The sequence below is a fragment of the Calonectris borealis genome, chromosome 17, assembly GCF_964195595.1.
Source record: "Calonectris borealis chromosome 17, bCalBor7.hap1.2, whole genome shotgun sequence".
Taxonomy (NCBI): Eukaryota; Metazoa; Chordata; class Aves; order Procellariiformes; family Procellariidae; genus Calonectris; species Calonectris borealis.
The window spans coordinates 3,166,698-3,181,193 of NC_134328.1; the positions used below are offsets into that span (position 1 = coordinate 3,166,698).

General features: G+C 47.8%; 1 protein-coding gene across 2 annotated transcripts in view; it reads right to left on the bottom strand.

Moving 5' to 3' along the window:
- The window catches only part of CBFA2T2 (CBFA2/RUNX1 partner transcriptional co-repressor 2), a 66,288-nt gene that overhangs the window by 24,007 nt on the left and 27,785 nt on the right, over positions 1-14,496 (bottom strand). The window lies entirely within an intron of this gene.

Consider the following 14,496-nt stretch of genomic DNA (forward strand, 5'->3'; position numbering starts at 1 on the left):
ATCTCCAAGCCATTCTTGACGCAGGTGTAGGATTCTCCTTGATTCACTGTCGCAAGAGTTAAGACGGAAAGAGGAACCTGCCTGGTCTGGAGTGATTTTGTAGATCCCATTTAGAAACGAGCTGCACCGAGTCGGAACTGCTTCTCACAAACCCATTTGCCAGACTAGAGCACGCCAGCTTTCTGTAGAAGTCAAAACATGAAACATATTGGAAGAAATAAGAGAAAAACATTAAACATGAGTCAGCACTGCACAACCGGCAGGTATGCCCAGGTAAGGGTTTGCTTTTCCCTGCAGTTTGCAGGACTCAAAGTCAGACTTTGTCAACAAGGCTTTGACCACTAAGTGGTTAGATTGAAAGTCTGTAAATTAACCAAGTTTTGGTTTTAGTTGATGTCTTTGGAACCAAAGACTGTGTACAAGGGTTTGCCCAGCAGTTCGGAGTCTCAGGACTGAAAGCACATAACAGTTTCATGCAGAAAGAAAAGGTTTAATCAGGGCAGATGTTTTTAACTTTCACCTAGAACAGGCAGAATATGCTCATAACCTAAAAAGCCACTCCTCACCTCAAAAACTTAAGAGCCCCAAATTCATACCTGCCTCTTGAGAGCAAGGGACCGGAGAATCGTCCCAGTAGCAGCAGCCGAGGTTAAATCTGGCAGGAGAAATTCTTTGGTCACCCAGGACAGACAGACAGACACCCTCAAAGGCGATTCAGCCCATCCCAAAACATTAATCAAAGCAAGGGAGACAAGCCACACTCCAGACACACCTCTTTCCACTGGCCCTACCACCTCAGACGACCACTTGGACTAGAGGCATGAATTACAGATCACCTACAAGTCAGCAAAACCCTTCCTAGAAAGAGTCCTTTGAACCAGAGGCTCGTTTCCCCACCATTTACACGGGTAAGAGTCTCTGGTTTAAGATAAAGCAACGCAAAGCTTGTCAAAATGGATAAAGAGACCATTTGAAGAGGGAAACAAAGGAAGGACACACCTCGGTGCCCCCTCCGGTGGCTGGCAGGACCCTGCCTACAGCCTAGGAGAGCTGTTTTAAGATAACCAGCTCAATATATCGGCCTGAAGAAAAAGCCAGGGAAATGGCCCAAACCCATCCATTCCAGCCCAAACACCTCTAGGATGAAAAGGACACGCCGCAGTTGGCTTGCGTCACAGGGTTCCCTGTTGATAGTCTGAACGCAAACGAGAGGCAGCATCAGTGTAACCTGACCTGATAATGTAAATAGGGTGAGACGAAATATGGTTCGCCACCTCCCCAGCTTTGGCGAATGTTTATTTTGAATAACATGCTTATCTGCTCCAACTGCTCACCATCTGTTTTCAGTCTCCACCAAGCTAATATTTTTCACATTTAGGAACTGAGAAATGGGAAGAATTACATTTAAATTTTATTAACATCTTTCCTCCGCTCTAAGGTTGCCTTTCCCTCCCCTTGACGGCTCTAAGCCATCTGTAGAGCACCTTTGCAGTTCTCGAAGGCATGCAGACGAGGGGTTATCTACATGCAAAGCAAGAGTATCATTACTCAGGCTTCCAGAAGACACCGTTTATTGCTATGCCACTGCAATCCCTCCATCACCTGCTTCCAGACAGCTTCCCCCAAGCTCAAACTGAAATCACATCGTCGAGGAAAGAGCCAATATTTTATCTTTTTGCAGCATCACTGCATCAAAAAGCGATGGAGGGGGAAGACTGAAGATAAGCATCGGAAACAAGGCAGCCAATACAGCAGCTTTAGGAAAAAAAGGATGACTGGGTGAGTCCCAACTTGGTGGAGAGGGAGACGTTACGAGGTTTGCAGTCAAGATTACATTTCTATGCAAATATTGACGTTTGCATGTAAGGTGATTTCCAGAGGTCTCCCTTTGCTCGAGTCAATAAATGGTAATTTACAACCAGAACTGCGAGACATGAGCGTGTCACACAAACAGGTCAGCAGCAAATATTGGTCAACTGAGGTCCTTCTCCGTCCTCCTCCCTCCACGCCAAAGCACGGCGTTGGCTAAGATGATACTATAGCATCTGTTGCGGTGGGTGACTTATGTTACTGTACGGATACTTCCTCCACTAAATGCGATCAGCCTATTTTTACCCTGTTTAGCTTGGTTTTATAGCACATCTAGGCTCCTGAGCTGTAAGATGCTGTGGGAGTGGAGAGGACTCAGCACCTCGCAGGAGAGCCTCGCATCACACAGGAGGGAGCTGCTGAGCCTGGGATAGGCATTTTATAAATCAAAAATAAACGCGTGTATCTCCATTGCCATCTATTCCTCTCCCACACACAGCTGTTTCACTTTAAATCTCAATTCAATGTGAAACTCAGATAGAAGAACTTGAAAGAGCAAAGTATGTTATCGTTCGCAACCAGTCCAGAAAGCAGTTAATAAGGGAAATAAGATTAATAATTTATTCCTGAAGGCAGACTGCAGATCTTTATCTGTCTTGCCCTTCAGTGATTTTTATAAAATCCTATTAATGTGCCTGGCTCTACAAACTCATCAGTAGCACAGGTTGGACTTCACAGCAGTTCTCTTCTCTCAGTTCCCCACCCAGACAAGACGGTTGCAGCTCCGGCTCTGCCCTCGCCTTGGCCATGGCAGACCCACCAGCACAAACCCACCAGCACAGCATCCCTGCCTCCTTAGCTCTGGTTTCCCCTTGGTCCACAGACTCATACCAGGGCCAGCGGTGCAAGCCCATGGATGCAGGATCCATCCCACAAACTATCGCATCCAACAGCCCCCAGAGTGGGGTATACATCAAGCCCCCCAAATTCTAGTCGTTTTGCTTCTACAAGAACACAAACCACTTTGGTGTGGTAGCCCCCACTCTCCTGCTCTCTCTTCCATGAAGGAGCGAGGGAATAGTTACTCAGACCGTGAAAGCTGCCCTAAAAACCATTTACACACCGTGCGGCACCCACCCGGGAGCTGTCGCTGCTCTTACCAACACGCCATAGCAATTCCCTTCCCACACTGCTAGTGCCCGCGCACATAAGTTTTGGGGACCCAAGTTCATCTCCTGATGTCCCTGCCAACAGCTTGTGCCCATCGGCTGTCTCAAAGGGATGCAGTGAGCACTGCCGGGGAGCCCGCGACACCCCAGGGAACCCTCCTCATCCTCGCCAGCCGCTTGCTCTGCCGAAGGGAGGGATGTAATCCTGGAATATATCCCAGCAGAATATATTCCTGGAAACCAAAGCCTACAGAGCGGCCAGTGTTTCAGTTTTAGGATGGGAAGCGCTTTGGGGGTCGGGGGGAGTGCTCCTCCCTCCCCAGAACCACCCCGCTGGTTGCTCAGACCTCCTTGGCTGGGTTACAACCTGGGACAGGGGCAGGGGCTGGGCAGGGCAGCTGTGTTTAAGCAAAGCCAGAGATGCTCGCTAATTCATTTGATTAGTTACTGCTAAAGTATTTTGGTAATTTTTCATTAGTTCATTGTTCCATTTAAAGTTACAGAATCAAGACTTTTCTTTTTTTTAAATCATCCACTCCTATTACAATATTAAGAAATATTTACTCCTCCGCACTATTTACTTATTAGGCTAAAGCACTCTGAATGAAAAATGAAAGCAGTTACAGATATCAAACAGGCAATTATCACAATCATGGAAAAATTAGTTCTTAAAAGTCTCAGCCTGCTGCACTGCTCTCCAAATCCTCCGACTCGGAGTGAAACGACGGTGGCGGGAACAAACTTTCCAGATGGGAACATCTGTCTCTCATTTGCCGCAGGGAAGAAAACACCAGGAAGATTAACGGCTCCCGAGTCCGGTGGAGCCCAGACACAACACGTACAAAAGGGATACCATTTAGAAAGAGACTTGGAGCAACAGCTCGGTATCAAAGATTTTTTTTTTTTTTTTAAATGATTATTTTGTGGGGCTTCTACATACAGAGAAATGTCAGGAAAAAAAGGAGCTTGAGTTTCACTTATAGTAAATGCTATGTATAGCGAAAGCCAGAATTGAGTTAACCATGCTTATATGAATGATACACGGCACTTTTACTATCTCAGCTACTTTTGAGATACGAAAAGTCATTCAAAAGTTTGGCTTTAAGGGGTTACCCCAAAAAGGTCTGAAATTGCTCCCTGCCCAGAGCAGCAAGGCCATGGACGGGGCAATTTGCCCCTCTGGGATCCAGAGAGTAAATACCAAGTTTACTCCAGAGAGTAAAAAGTGACCCAACACGGGGGAAACTCACAGCTGAAGGCCATGCTAACCCAGCCTCCACCGAGAGTCCATTCCTCTTGGCAGTATTCTTTAAACACTGCCGCAGGTGAGGGACCACGTTTACGAAGGTAGGCGGGCGTTTCGCCCAGGCTCCGTCCTCTCCAGCCACCCGTGCACACACCATGCAGCCCAAATCGAAGCGTCGGACGCTAATGCTCACTTCTGCCACGGTTCAGCAGCACAGCAAACGTGCAAGATGTGCAAGCCATCCTTCTACACTTCAACACCAAAGCCACCAGCTCTGCCCCTGCTCCACACCCAGCATCGGCGTATTACGGCTTTCCTCCCCGTCTTTGACGTTCCTCAGCAGCACTTTTTGATTGTAGAGGTACCCATTATAGCAATTCATAAACTCTGCTTATCTCTAATTAGTGGCCTAGCTCTTGACCTCTATTCAATACCCACCACTTTTAGCTGGCGTAAGCCCCCTCTGGAAGAGCACCAGCCTGTTGTACAGGGTGACAACAGCAGTGCAGTTAATTCTGAAACAGTACCCAAGTGTTGCAAAAAGAAAACTTCAGAACGGATGCAGCTGCCCTTATAACTTTAGATTTTGCAAGCACTGGTTTTAAACCAAAGTTGTGCTAAACTCTGCTGAGGTATACAGAAAATAATTTGTTTTCAAAAATCCTATAGGTTATATAGAGGAACAACTGAGCACTGTAATTTTGAGCGTGGAAATCTTTTCTTCTTCCTGCTTAGGCTAAACACCATAGAGTAAATAAAGCTGCAACTTTTGTACCTGTAAAATTTTGGGCGACCCAAAAGGGGGAAAACACAGTGAAACAAGCTCTAACTTTTGAAAGCATTTTCCACCTTAACAAAGGCTTTGAGACAGCCTTTAGGATGTGATTTTATCTAGCACTCATAAATCCTTTTAAAACTTGGATTGCTGGCCATTTAACAAGCAGCTCCACCCTTCTCCTGCTCTCCAGATGAAACACGTACGTACTAAGCTCCATTTTGTTACCTTCCTCTCCAACCCAGCAGTATCGGAAAAGCGGTGGTAGAGCCCAGGGAGAGGTGTTTAATTGGCATCCTCTTATTACTAATTAGCTCCAAGGGGCTCTCCACAGCTCATAATGGTCAATAAAAATGCATCCACTGATTTAAATGGACTTTGGAGCAGCAGAGATGCTGGAGAAGACTCCTAAGAACGACCCCGCTGCAGCCGGGGGAACCCAGGCCACCACCGTGGCTCCCCGTGGAGGAGCCAGCGCGGGGCCACCGCCGCTGCAGCCCTCGCTGGGCTTCTCCGGCCGCAGGTATGGGTCTGGAGGAGCCCTGGGGAGGCTCTAGGGTTGTCTCACCCAGGGAAGGTGTTCCCGGAGGGTTTTGGCTGCTATGCAGCTTCTCTGCAGTGCATCCTGCACAAGAGCCTCTCGAATTCACGCTGCAATTGGAGGTGTCCGAGCAGACACAACATCAGCAGTGCTCGTCGCTTAAAATCCATCAGCAAGACCTCGACAGAAGAGATTTAAGCCACAAATTCATCTCACCACAGCTCAACAAACTCCATTTGAAAGTCTGGGACCCCATGCCTCCTGGGTTGCCTTACTTCATTCTTCAATAAAACAGTTCGGAAAAGGGGAATCTGCAAAAAGCATTTCAGCAGCAGCAGCGCTGCAATTTTGCAGCGCCATTCTGCTCGCAGCCGGCTGAGCCGAAGAGCCGCCGGTGCTGCACAGCAAGGCCGCAGCTACGACACTGCAGCAGCGCTCACTGGCAATGCAGCCCCCTTCTCCCTGCCAGGCTGCTGCAGAAAGCTCCGGCGAGCGCTGTGAGTCCGGCATTCCCATGGCTTCCCCAGGGGAACCGTGTTTCCCACCCAAGCCCCTTCCCAGGAGATTTTTGCTGGGTCTTGCAGCTTCCATGCTGTGAGTCTGGTTCAGTCCTGGAAGCTGGGGGGGGGGGGGGAAGGGGAAGGAAGGAAAAAAAGAAAAAAAAAAAAAAAGATGATCTATTCTGAGATACCAGGCTAGCGACCCTTCTTTTTCACTGCCTGGTGTTTTATATCCAGGCTCTTAAGTTTCAGTAGGAAAAATCAAGTTGTGGAAGAAGAGGTAATTTTCTAGCCAATTCTGTAAGAAATTTAGCAGATGTCGAGAAAGATGCTGTTTCTGGGTCAGCGCAGCGAGCTGCTTTGCTTAAAGGCTTCCCACCAGCGGTCCCTCTCTGCTCACTGCAGGAGGAATCCCTGCCTGTTCGGGAGCAATCATTTAGGGAGTTTCCTTTGAGAAAAGCATCACATCAAGCAGGGGCCATTTCACTTCCTGGTGCATTTTTAACCCCTGACTCCAAGCAGCGAAGGGATGGTGTGAAGCCTCGTGCCGCAGTGCCGGGGGAGCTCGGATCCCAACGCTGCGGCTCCTGGGGCTTCGAGTCCTGCCCACCGCTGCGCCGCTGCTCCCTGTTAGCTGCTGGGAACCAGTTTGGTTCCTACCAGGATGTGTACGGTTTGCTTTTGTTTGTACGGAAGCTCCCACAGATCATTAAGAGGATCTTTCGGACCAATAGGTCTCAGGGGAAAAAAATCCCTGTGCCCCAGACCTGAGGCTCCCGGCTGCAGACTGTCAGTTCAACACCCATCCGCTCTCCAGCACCCCATGGGGGAACTCCCCAGCAGCTCATAACCACGAGGCTTTGGGGATCAAAATTGCAGGTTTTCTGCTGCCCTTCAGAGCCCACATGAACCAGGAGGGGCATCAAGAAACACCACCAGCAACTCCCGCAGTGGACAGAGCTGGCGCGGGCTCTGCTGCCCAGGCAGCCCCAGCAGCACCCTGCGGGGCAGCGGGAAGAGCACCCATTCGTGCATGGCCTGGGCTGGCAGAAAGCTGCTGACAGCAAGGTCTACTCGAGTTTTGTGTCGTCAGAGAACCCAGAAATGCTTCAACCACAGCAGCAAGAGGAAAACACAAGCCTCCTTTGGGAGAGACAGCCCTTGTCTATATGAGCTTGTCTTTTGACCTGAGCATCCCTGAGATGAGACTGCACCTTCCTACGATCCTGCCTCACTGGGTACAACAAACATGGGCACTGGCCATGACTTGGACAAGTTCTCGGTCCTGCACTACTCAGCCTGACCGGAGAGGCAAGTGCGGATACCCCTCACAGAAACATATAGCCTACGTAGGGCAGAGCCATGGCGGAGCGCCTCGGGAGGTCATACAATACAAGGTGAAAGGGGAGCAGCCTGAGAATCATTAGAGGAGGAAATAGCCTCATTTAAAATAAAAGGATGGATTCAAAACCACCACAAATTCCCCTTAAAATCACCCAGTAATTGAAGATTTAAGAACTTTAAACCTGGTTACTAAAGACATACAGGAGGAGGTTTAAAAACAACAATTTAAGAATACATCCCTCTCCCAGTCCTCCATCTTCCAAGCCCTGCTGCTTGATGATTTGGTTCCCACCACTATAAATCAACCTAAAAAAAACCACCACTGACTTCAAAAAATAGCCAGTACTGAGCAAATCTAGATTTCTTATAGCTTCACGAATGCCGCTGAGCATGCGGGGATCTGAAGCTAATGAGAACTCGTACAGCAGATCTGGCGTCTAAGGGGCGAGGGTACCCAATGAGTAGAAAACACTCAAACTGAGTAATACAGGAACTGAGAGAAAAAAGTCTATGCATACAAGACAGACCCACGGTACCAGTACCAGCAGCCCAAGCACCACTACCAACAACTGGTAAATAATGCCACTTTAAAAAAAAAAAAAAGCAAGGCCATTTCTTAAAGAAGTGAGGAGATCTCAAGGCAGAACACCACATTTAATCCATAACAATAAATTAGACCACAGAGACGCACAAATAACAAGACCAAGGACACCCAAAGCTATTACCAAAAGCCTAAATTAAACTAGAAAAAAACAAAACTGTTTGTTAAGCACAGAACAGGTACAAGTCCTGACCACCTGGAGAAGGAAGCAGTCCAGAAGCTCATAGTCAGAAGGGCTAGTTTAGGTGAAAACAATGGTCATTTCTGCAAAAACAAAACAAACCAAAACAATCTAACCCCAAACAAATCACCATCCGAGTTCTACCACAAACCCGAAATGAAGCAATCAAGGAAGGACACAGCAAAACAATCCCCCGGGGTCCCCGAAGTCCTATCGATTGCTCTCTTTTACAAATATAAAGCAGAGTCCAACAGGGAGTCTGGATGGAGGCTGAAGAGCAGGAGCTCACCCACCGCCAGCCAGCTCCAGGGCTGACATTCCACCAAACTTTATCCAAAACTGGGCAAGTTGTCCAAGAAATCAAGCAGGAACTTGGAAAAGACTTGGGAAGTCTTTTTCATCCCCATTATTTACAACTTCCTACAAGTGCCCAAGTCCAAACCGAGGACCACAAGCGTTCCTCACCCACAGCCCACTGTGGCTTTACTACTGCAGCCCTTGCACCGACGCCAGCAGTGCTGCACGCACCAACACCCATCTTGCTATCCCGTCAATGTACCTAAGGTAGCCAAGACTTGCTAATCACGCCATAACTCACGCTGGCTCTCTTTGGAGAGCACGCCTCATTCACTTGGGTGCTAAGTACATTAACTGCTGCCCAGCTAATATTCACTCCCGATCAATGACACACATCGGAGCCCTGCCAAGATGACAATTTTGCCTCTTAAAAATCTCACTTCTCACGTCACTACACAAATTGCTCTTCCCCTTCTCCCCAAACCCCATCAGCACGCGGAAAGCTTTCCACTGTCCAACAGAGCTGGAAGCACAGGAGCAACACATCTAGGGATGGGTTTTAGAGGTGTTTAGGAGCCTGATGATGTAGATGGGCAACTACACACCTTGAGGAGCGGGGCCACTGGTGTGGTGCCAGAGCACCACGAGCCAGCATCTCCTGCAGAGCCCAGGCATGGAGAGATGGGGGTGGACAGGAGAGCCACTAAACCTTGCTACTTCTTGGCCTCTTCAGGGAATGACCCCAGCAGAGATGGAGGCACAGCAGTAACTGTCTCTGCTGTGCCTCCTTCCCCTCTCTCTCATGGGCAGCAGAGGTGGAGATTTTCCATGGAGATTCAGTGATGCACAGGGACCAGAGAGCGAAGGTGTTGGCTCAGCTGCTGATGCACTTGCTTTCAAAGCACCATGCTGCAACACAGCACAGAAAAGACTTTCCAACTCGTCATTCTTAGGGTTGTGCTAAACTAGTTGCTAGTAACCTGCACTAGCCTGCTCTCCATCAACTGGAGCACAAGGGAAAGACAAAGACGATTTTAAGCAAGAAGCGCAACCACCAAAATTGCAAATCCAGGAAATAAAGAGCCCACCCCACAAACAAAAAAAAAAACCATCAAAACCCCAAGTTTGTTTTAAACTGCTATTTTCCTCCCCCGGTCACAGCAAAGCCTGTGACACAGTGCCTATAAATTTCCTCTAATGATGCAGCAGCGAGGCAGAGACCCATCTGTGCTTGGGCACAGGTGAGACTTTTCACTATCGTGTAAGTGCAGACTGCCTTTCAATTACACTCACCAGCCCATTAGGCAAATTAGATTTGCATACGAGAGGATAACTAGAAAGTCAAGAAATAGGCCCTGAAGTAAAATACATTTTATAACCTACATATCCCTGGGAAGATATGGACGTTAAGTTTGCTATTCAACCCAGGGCTGTGTTTGATGTTCATGTGCTCCAGGTTTCTGCTCTTAGCACTGGCGTATTTTTGAGGACGGTCTCTTCCGCACGCAGAACTGAAGCCAGACAAAGACATCTGTGTACCCTGCATCCCCACCTCCCTAAAAATATGCCCATTTCTGCAGGGCTTTCCATCATTTGCAGGTTCTGCCTTGCAGTATGCTTGATAGTAGATTAAAATATTACTGGCCCCAGGGAATTTAAATTGATTCCACCTGGGTTTCAATAAATATACCACTAAACTACAGAATTATTTCCAGCACCCTAAGAAGATGCACTGGTGCATGCTGCCCAGCTGTATGGGATTACACTGGTGTCCCGTGTCACCGAGGACATTCGTGTGGACTAAACAGTCCTGCTCAGGTGATCCTGAAGAATTAATCTGCCTGCACGTACTATTTTTTTCCTGGTGAGTGTATGCAAAACAGAGTCAACCTAGCTCATCTCCCAGAATCCAGATGGCACTTGCAAACCTTGTCTGTGTATCAAATGTTGTTTTTTAGATCAAGTGTCCCTGGTTGACAACACAGAACTTCACGATGCTATCTTTAGAGAGGCTTCTCTGCAAAGAAACACCCTTAGAGCATACTTTACAGGGAATATGCTAATGTGGCAGGGTGTTTTCGGCGGACGCAAATGTATCTGTTTCTGGGAGCTCAGATACCCCAGAACAAGCTGAGCCTGGCTGAAGATGAAGGGTCATCCAGCTCCCCTTTTAACACCAGGCCCCTACAGAAAAGATGCGTCAACAAGTTAAGATTGCAGAGAAAGGTTAACGTACACCACTGGAGAGATGCAGGATGAGCTCACAGCAAAGTCCACTCACACACAAGAATTATGCTTACCAAAAAAACCTACTAAATGAGTTAGAGTAGTTGAAAACAGACAGCAAAATCCGAGACTTTTCATTCCTTCATTTCTCCTACAGGTTTAGAGATTCTTACCCTACTTTCCTGTTCATCTAAATGCAAGGGTCTGATAATAAACCAATGGTTTTCTTCCTCAAAGTCTTCATTTCCTCCTCCAGATTTCATGTAAAGATAAAAGCAGCACATGCAAAGTAACTTCTTTTTTTAAAAACAGCCCATTAATAAAGAACAAACTCTACAAAACTTTCAGTTTCACACATTCCTGAGATGGTAATGTTACCCTCAACAAAAAAATTAGTAGTAGTTTTTAAAAATAACACCACCACCCCCAAAAAACCCATCACCCTGAGTTGTTTTCTATGCTCCTCAACTCCAAGAACAAGAATCATTACCTGCATGTGAAAGAGCATGAAAAACCCCTGACCTGTACACACTCCCACTAAGCAGCAAAATGGCATTACAAAAGCTGGGAGAAGACAAAGAAGGCTGTGGAAACAGAGAAGGTTATGATACAGCTCATCCCCAGGATCAGAAGGTGACACCAACAGCAGCGAGGTGGCTGAAATAACCCCTTGCGCCCGCTGCTGAAAAGAACATTTCAGAACAGCGACATCAGGTAAAGCAGCTTCTTTTGAAAAAAGAAAGTGATCCAGGAGGTAGCTCCTTCCATATTGCAGGCGCCCACAGTAAACACCATATGGCCTGTTAATTTAATTAGGGAGAAGAAACCCCCTAAGTTTGAGATTTGACTTTGAAGGGTTTAAAACAAGTATGAGGAAAATCGCTCAAGGTACTCTATTAGGTTGTCTTGCTAGCTTCATCTATCCATCTAACCTGATTTAGCTGGTGGCTCTCCCCACGCCACACAGCACCTCTAAGGAGCTGATTTTTTTTTTTTTTTTTTTTTTTAATAAGTCCACTACCAGATGTGCACAACCTACACCACTGCACCTGTACGGCTGCTTCCCAGGAAGATCTGGGTGGTCCACGCTGGGCAGCCAAGCCAGGGTGGGTCTGTATCAGGAAGGAGGTACATGCAGTAAATAACTGCAGTACTTCAGTTAAACCCATCTCCTCAGATGCCAACCAGAATTTTTATTTCAAATCCTTCTCACAAACTGGATCCCACCCATCAAGGCAGGATGGACCTCAAGGTGGAGGTCAACCTGACAAATGCCAAAGAACCAACGCTGAGATGCAAAACCTCAGGACAAGTCCATTCCCCACCTACAAGTGAGTTTGCATTTACGAATCTTGAGGTCAGCCAACCAAGCCCCAGCCATTCCAAAAGATTTCCGTACCTAAGTAAAGACTCACTGCAACATCTACTTCCAGAGTAGCAACAGGGACTCTGTGCCCAAAGGGGCTGTGTTATCAGAATAAAAAGTCATTGTCTGTTTTGAACATATCTTCCATGTGAAAGACATGGCGGGGAAATGGAAATTCCCTTCTCTGACTTGGGGAGAAAGCAAGTCTGGAGACTTGGTCATCCCAAGCATCCTAATACGGTTCCTCTGCTGGTAGGAGCTATTTTCTAAAGACTCATCATAACCTGAAAAAAACTGGAGAAGTAAAGTAAAAAAAGCCTGTACTGATTTCCCTCTTTTTTGCTTCAATCTGGACAATTCACAGTTGTTAACTAGTTACTCTGAGGAGAGAGGAGAACATCTAGGATCTTCTCCAGACAGAGGTTTGTATCTGTGTATCTGTACTGCAACAGGAGACTGTGGCACCACTGTCACACTGGAGCACCCTGCCAGGTATCAGCACGAGCTGCCCAGGGCCACCCAGTGCATCACCAGCAGGGAACAAGGCAGATCCCATGGAAGTGGCTGCTGAGGCTACACCAAGAACGCAAAGACACAAAACCTACTGATTATCTATGAAATAGCCTCACAAGCCGTAACGGCTGAGGCTTATGGGGCTTTCGTCTTCAAGCAGCCTGCTCAGGCCCAGGCAGTAGCATGCAACACCTTGGTCGTGGTGCTTTGAGGACCATCATCCCCCAGCAAGTTGCTCTATCAGGAGCCACCAGCACAAACCTCATCAGCTGCAACGCTGCAGGAGCATAACCAAACTCCTTTTGGGAGGCCCAGTGTGTCAGAAGGGAAACCCCACGTCTCTCCATAGAGGTACATACTCCGACTGACTGACCTCCAGACTCAGACGGGGCTTTGTCACCCAAGTTGTTTGGATAGAAGCACAGAGGAAAGCTATGCCTGATGCCTCCAGTGCAGAGACGAGCTGCCACTCTCCTCCATTTCTGCCTGGCACGAAGTAGGTCAGGGCTATGTGGGCTGGGCCCCTCGTCAAGGGACACGACCCACCTGGACTCCTCGCTGGAGATGCTCCGAGCCTCTGCAGAGCAGGTTCACTGCCAAGTCCCAGGTAGGGAGCAAGAGATGCTCCCCCTCCCTCCCTCCTGTTACTAACCGTAGCACATCTCGCCTCGAGGCAAACCCAGGCTGCTCCGTGCCACTCTGCCAGCGGGAAACCCAGAAGAAATTTTGGGGGGTTTGGGGTTTCAAACAACCTGCTGCCCTGCAGATGAATCGTACCAGGAGAAAATCACGTTGTTGCTAGAATTTTGTAACCTCAGTTGGCATGTAGTTTCTCTTTGGCTCCTCTCAACAGTTGACTACACTCACAAATTAACAACCCACTTGTTCAATTATTTTTTCCTTTTCTATCCAGACCCAGGCTGGGATCTGTGTGTCCCTTTAATAGGTGTGCCACAGCAATATGCCAGAGACCAGAGTTTCCCATTTTCTAGTAAAAAAAAAAAAAAAAAAAAAAGAAAACAAACAACCAAACATCTAAAGCCCAGCAGACTTCTTCCTGCTAGCAAGAAAACCTCCTCTCAGGACACTGCAAAGATTTAATTTACTACCAATTGCCCTCTGGTTATTTTACATTTATGGGGTGGGGGCTGAAGAAAGGAAGAAAGCAGGGAGAGGGTGTAATTAGCTTTGCTTGTAAAATGTTCATCCCAGTTGTAATAGCAACTGGAGCCTATCGGTGGCTTAATAGATTTCAGGGTTTTGTTCCTTGCGAGTGCTGAAGTGTCTGTGTGGGGTGGGGGGAATAAAAAAGGGGAAAAAATATAAAAAAAAAAATCAATAAGTGGATCCTACTTCTTGCCACAACCCCATATGGAAGTAATCAAGCACAAGGGTGGCAGCTGGGGCCAATAACAGTCACCTGCAGTTGAGGGACATGGGGGTTTCGGATGGGTTTTTAATGCTAATTTCCTGGAGAAACAATGAGGGAGCGGGCGCGGAGCGGCAGCCGAGGGCGGATGAATAGGGACCAGCCGGAACAATGGCTGCACCTGGTGCCGGGAGCAGCGGCACAGAGCCGGCACGCGGCAACAGCGCACGGCACATCTGTTCCCCGCACAATAACCCGCTCCCCCCGACGCTCCGCCAGCATCCTAAGTAATACTGGGTCTTTAAACATTCACAGCTTGCCATGGAGCAACAGGTTTGAGCTGTTTCGGGGCTGCAGCGTGCTCCTCCTCCTCCTCCCCTCGTTTGGGGCGAGCTCAGTGATGGTTATCAATACTTTTGGGGCTTTCTTGGGGTTTTTTTGGTGAAGGAGATGCCTTTGAAAGGGATGGCTATGCAGCATCCCACGGTCAGGTTGTGGTGTCCTGTGGCTGGAAGGAAAACTACTCTTGGCTTTGTAGTTTCCATAGGACCAGAGAGTA